At 30.7% G+C, this 6,278-nt stretch overlaps 1 non-coding gene across 5 annotated transcripts; it reads left to right on the forward strand.

Moving 5' to 3' along the window:
* The first annotated feature begins 667 nt into the window (after positions 1-667).
* Positions 668-4,897, forward strand: LOC107466814 (uncharacterized). Of its 5 annotated transcripts, none has more exons than XR_001587810.3 (8): positions 668-993; positions 1,085-1,220; positions 1,474-1,603; positions 1,889-2,601; positions 3,539-3,767; positions 4,110-4,200; positions 4,534-4,567; positions 4,648-4,897. It is a non-coding gene; the product is annotated as an uncharacterized LOC107466814 (transcript). The 5 variants fall into 5 exon arrangements; XR_008002541.1 differs by lacking the exon at positions 4,534-4,567 and having other exon boundaries at positions 1,889-2,083; positions 2,480-2,601; XR_008002540.1 differs by lacking the exon at positions 4,534-4,567 and having other exon boundaries at positions 1,889-2,083; positions 2,489-2,601.
* Positions 4,898-6,278: the final 1,381 nt, after the last annotated feature.

Below are 6,278 nucleotides of genomic sequence, written 5' to 3' on the forward strand. Positions count from 1 at the left end.
ATTAAAACATGTTTAGCAATATTATCCGGAGAACAGATAATATGATTGCATTGCAGACAAATGACTAATTAAGTTCAATATACATATTATTTCTAATATTTGAATAAAAATTCTCATCATTGAAGTGTAAAGTATTTACTATATTAACTAAAGTCCAATTATAAATTTCTAATTCAGTCTTTATAAATTTCCTAATATATACTTATATGGACTAAATTAAGAAAAAATTTAAGTGATACAGACTGAATCACAACTTAAATTATACATCAATGTTTCATAGGTTTTTTAAATTAGCTGGGTGAACTCTATTTATCCTTTATTATGATGAAAATATAATAGAAGATAATTATGTTTTTTTAGACAAAGAAATTAGGAAATAAATATTTTATAACTATATAATACGACTTTAATTATAGAGTAATGATTAAGAATTGTAATTCATTTTCCAAATAATATATATATAAAGGGAGATAAAATGGCATAAATATTACGGCGGTTTTACAAAATCGCCGTAATACCCGAATATTATGACGTTTTTCATTATTGCCATAATTAAATTGCATTTAGTGGCGGTTTATGTTGATTTTGGTGGTTTTAAAACGCCATTATCACTTCTATATAAAACAGCCTAACCCAAATCCAATTTTAATTTTCCGTTGAAACGCAAAATTTGAATCGCTGCCACAAGGATCTTCTCTGTGACGATCTCCTCTGACTGATCTCCTTTGGCGACGACCTCTTCTGACCGATCTCTTTCGGCGACGACCTCCTCCAACGACGACCTCATTCGGCGATGTTTTCCTCAGCGGCGATCTTCTCTGGTGACCTCTCTCCTCCAACGACAATCTCCTCCTACGACGGTCTCCTCCTGCGATGGTCTCCTCCAACGACATCTCCTAGTGCAATGATCTCCCCCGGTGGCATTCTCCTACGCCGGCAATCTCATCCATCGAGCTAATGTGTTGTGAGATTCTCCTCCCACAAGCTCGCTAGGTAGGTTCTTCTCCCTCTTTTCCTTTGTTTCTCTTGAAAATATTTTACTTTAATTCCTTCGATTTCTTGAATTATTGATCCAAAATTTCAGAATACATGATAGATTTTGCGAAATGACAACTACAACTACTAAAACTATAGAAGCTAGGGTTTCTGAGGAAGGGATCGTTAAAACATTTCATAATGATGATGATGAAGCGCTCGATGCTGCGGAGAATGGAGTTGCGGTAATTTTGTTATTTTATTGGATTATTTGTGCCTGAAACTTAATGCTTTTAGTTAATAGTTTGCTTTAGTTCCTTGAGTTGATTCTTTCATGCTTTATCAGTTCTGAATTTGTTCCACTATGTGCTTATAGTCTCACCGTCCAGTGGGGGTAACAATAATCATATTTATTATTATTAATACTTTTATTTCATTTCCTATTTCCTATTTTGTTTATTTAATATCTGTTTAAAAAATTGTGTTCATGAGTTGCAGGGAGCAAGATGACTACGAGGTTGTGAGGAAGGTGGGAAGAGGGAAATATAGCGAGGTCTTTAAGGGTGTTTACTCTACCAATAATGAAAAATGCATCATCAAGATCCTCAAACCCGTCAAGAAGAAAAAGGTGAATCCAATCCCTACACCAATTGCAATTTGTATTAACTAATATGACTGCTATTTTTAATTAAAGCAACACTGCTGTTTTCAGTTTTAGTATACTTTTTCACTTCATTCCATCCTCATATGGAAATGAATGCTATGCTGGGGCTTCAATGGCCAACTTTGGTCCAGTAGTTCATTTAATTTGTTATTAAATTTCTAATTTCAAACCTGTAAGATTTTACCCTTTCCAATACTCTGGTTGTATATATAAGTTTGTACATCTTATAAGTTTTTATTTTGGTTGCAGTTAAAGAGGGAGATCAAAATATTGCATAATCTTTGTGGAGGTCCCAATGTTATAAAGCTGCTTGACATTGTTAGGGACTAGCAATCAAAAACCCCAAGCCTTATATTTGAATATGTCAATAACACTGATTTTAAAGTGCTCTACCCCACCCTGTCAGATTATGATATTCGATATTATATCTATGAACTTCTAAAGGTAAGTTTTATACTCTATTGGTTGTCTAAGATCAGCTGTTATATCTTATTTTTGCAGTCATTATTTGTTTGACATATTTCTAGACACTATCTATGCCGATGCTTCGTGGAAAATTCAGTTATGATTTTTGTATTTTTCTTTACGATGAAATATTAGAAAGTGGTTGAGTAATTGCTGCATAGCTCTTTGACAGCTTCTTCTGCATTAATCCTCCGATAGATGCAATTAAAGAATGAATTGGTTGAGGTTTGAAATAGGTTGTAGAGTGGCTTGTAAGGAAGTTGATTTTGATTTTTGTAAATCACTTCCATTGCTTATGAATAATGCATAGCAGGAAAATAGACTTTTTTCACTAAATGTATTTGTAATATCAATATCTACTAAGTTGATATTTAGTCTTTGAAGATAATACAATCAAGGCAAGGGTATATTGGGAACTACTACGGTGTTCAGCTTCTTGATGCTTCAGTGACAAAGTACCAAGATTATGGTCACTAACAACTCACTCACCCTCTTGTGTATGTGCAAGAAGACTAGTACTTTTCTCTTTTCCTTTTTGCCATTGAAAACTCAGTTTCCTGTCTACCACCTTGTATTTATTCGAATATGATTTTGTAAATTTTTGTGAAATATTTAACTTATTACTTACTCTTGAAATATTTAAAAAAATTGTTTGCATTTGTTAATAAGTGTTGTAAAGAATTAAAGACATTTAAAAAAAAAAAAGAAATGTTTTTAAAAGTTTTCATTTATGTAGTCAGAAGTTCAAAAGTCTTTGTTTTTTACTTTTTTTTCAAAAAAAAGTATTTGTTTTCTATTTATATATATTATCGTTTCTGTTGAAGATTTTGATAAAATATTTCACATACTTTAGAAATAGAAGAAAATGTACTTTCCCCAATAAATTTCTAACCTTCTATTACTTGTCAACTCTTTGTAGCTTTTATTTCATAAGTTCATTCATGTTTATGCTTTGCGCTTTGTGACATAAGAAAAAGGATACAAGCAAAAGTGATCTCTTTTTTTAATTTATTAATTTATATTTGGTCTTAAGGAAAAGCAATGAGAGTTATATCCATATCCAAATCTAATTCCAAGTCCACGTACTCATAAGTAATGCCGACAAATTCGCAGAAATTGGAAAATTATGACTGAGATTTTCATTTTGAGAAAGCTTTGTTGGATGGATAGGCAATGATATTTTGTTGGTTCATAGCTATCATACGGCAAACGGTGTCCTTATTTATTAAAACTGAAAGTGATGGAAATTGTGGATTGATAATATGTTCTCTTGGAAAAAGATTAGTTCTTGAATCTATTTTTGACTTATTTATCAAAATTTGGTTGCAAACTTACAAGGTTTCTTCCCCTTTTCATAGCAGAGTTCCCATTTTTACCTATTCTAATCACTCATTAAACTATCTTGTCTTTGACTTTGTAATTTACAATCAACAGAATGGCATATGAGAATCACCTGTAGTTGCTGATGAGCAACCTAATGTTCCTATGTGGAATCCTGTGTTATTCAAGCTTCCATCAGATGAGATATTTCTGTTCTACAAAATAGGCCAAGAAGTTCAAAAGTAAAGCTTCTATATTGAAAGTTGAAATAGTTGGTTTGACCTATCCTCTTAACTGTGTCAGCAAGTTTAGCCATTGACTTCATGTGGTAGCTGTCTTGAAGGTTAGTTTTCTTTGTCTTATGCTTTGTTTTTTTAGAACTGGTCATTTTTTGTCTTATTAATTCCGATTGACGCAACAAATTTAAATTGCAACTTTAGGAAGGTTTCAAACTTCTGCACAACCAAATTAATAAATTAGTATACAATTTTAGGAAGGTTTCAAACTTCACGTATACAATTTTGTTAATAAATTAGTTTTTGGATCATTTTTGTTAATAAATTTTTCAACCATCAAAATGGCTATATTATCCATTTTAAATTACATGATGAGACAATTTAGCTTTCCAAACAAGTAACAACCAAGCTAAACCATTGCATGGGTTATACAATGTTTCATTTTGCAGGTAACTAATTCGGCTATCTATATCATGTTAAGCTTTATTTGCAGAGCTTGGTTCAGTTTGTGAAGAAAAGGTTACTCTTAGTCCACAAAAGGTGATGCTTACCGTGACTCATTACATTCCAAACTTTAATCTGACAAACCAGTAGGTAGAATTTTGATACTTAAATGCTGTGATGACCGAATGATGCTTTAGGTTTCTTAATGATTTATTCTTAATTGTATGTCTTGTAGGATGCCTCTAATATATACACTGTTTTTGTTTTATGACAGAGGCTAATTATCTCTTTAATGCTTGATTTGATTTTCATTCAACCTATTAATGTTATATTTTGGAAATAGACATTATGAATTTTAGGTTGAATGAAGTAGTTAGTGTTCCATTGACATTTTCTTTTAAATTGATCATCTTGTGTTACTTTTTGTAGGGATCTTGATAACTCTAATCTATCTGGACATTTGGTATCTAAACTTGGGAAGCTTAAGCATTTTATAATATATATATATACTATGGTTAAAATTTTCTGTGTTTTGTTATTCAGGGGAATTGCTTGGAGACTGGTGAAACTGTGGCTATAAAGAATGTTCTTCAGGACAAGAATTTGAAGAGGCTTAAAAGCAGTGGAAAGTCAAAGAAAGTTTTTTGGAGACTAGGAATTCTGGTGGGTTAATTTCTCAAGCTCATGCCAATGCTACTAGAAATGTTATGATGCCAGAAGTTGACTTTTTAGTTCACAGCTGATGTCCTTCGAGCTCCTTTTTTTGCATGCCTATGCTAATACTTTTCAAAGTAATAATTAGTGAATATAATTTGCTTAATTATTTGTATAGAAATTATTACTTCTAATTTCTAGTACTAATAAAAAAATTATATATTATGTTTGATATTTTATTTGAGTGATGTAATATTTTGTTTATGGGTTCTGATTTTTTGCTATTATAAAATTTTAAACAAAAAATTGTTTGTTTAACGTGGTAAAAATAATAGTTAAAAATGCCTTTTTAAACGATAAAAATGTCATTTTTATTCAGTAAAAACAGCAATTCATGAATGCCGTTTTAAACAACATAAAATGTCATTTTAACTTGGTAAAAATGTCAGTTTCAAACGTTATTTTAACCAATTAAAAAATATCGTTTTATTCGGAAATAATGGTGGTTTGAATCGTCGTTTTAATCAACAATAAAAATGTTGTTTTATCCGAAAATAACGGTAGTTTGAACTGCCATTTTAACAAATTAAAAACGCCATTTTATCCAGAAATAATGGTGGTTCAAACCGCCGTTATAACCAACCAAAAAACCGCCGTTTTACCCGGAAATAACGGCGGTTTGAACCGCCATTTTAACCAATTAAAAACGCCATTTTATCCGGAAATAACGGCAACGGCGGTTTGAACCATCGTTTTAACCAACCAAAAAACCGCCGTTTTAACCAATTGTGGCGGTTTTTTAAAAACTGCCGTAATAACCAAATGACGCTTAGAATTCCGACGGTTTTTCTTGGTCGCCATTCAAGGTAATAATGGCGGTTCAAACCGCCGTAATAACCTTAAAAAACCGCCGTAATTACCAAATTTTTTTGTAGTATATATATATAACATACAAACGATGAAAAAACAAAGTTTTTTTTTAAATAAATTAGGAAAATAGTTAGAAGTTGTTGAGTTAAGTAAATATATAATAATATTTTTTGTGATGACAAACATGATGTTAATTGGGTTGATAACTTAAAAGTGTTTTGATAAAATTATTTAGCATTGCAAGCCTATGTTCATTGTGCAACCCAAACAAAGAAGATAAAGTACTTCCAAGGCTGCTGAATAAAAAATTAATTCATAATCCAGCCCATTGTCATTCAAGCAAGAGAAAAGCAATTTTTAGCTGTTGTTAGGGTGTTTTGGGTAAAGTTCGAGTAAGAAAAGAACAGTTCATTTTTTTGCTAAGTATCAAAGAAGAAAAAAGTGCTTCACTTATTAAAAATAATTAAATTGATTTTTAAAAATATTTTGAATTTAAGTTAATTAATATTTTTATATAATTTTATTGTAATTGGATATCTTACATAATTAAAATTAAGTTTTGAGTAATTAAAAAACGATGAAAATTATATAATTTAATTGAAGTAATTTGTGTTTTGGATTTAAATTTATATTTTATAAAAAAAGATTAA

The sequence above is a fragment of the Arachis duranensis genome, chromosome 9, assembly GCF_000817695.3.
Source record: "Arachis duranensis cultivar V14167 chromosome 9, aradu.V14167.gnm2.J7QH, whole genome shotgun sequence".
NCBI classification, from domain to species: Eukaryota; Viridiplantae; Streptophyta; class Magnoliopsida; order Fabales; family Fabaceae; genus Arachis; species Arachis duranensis.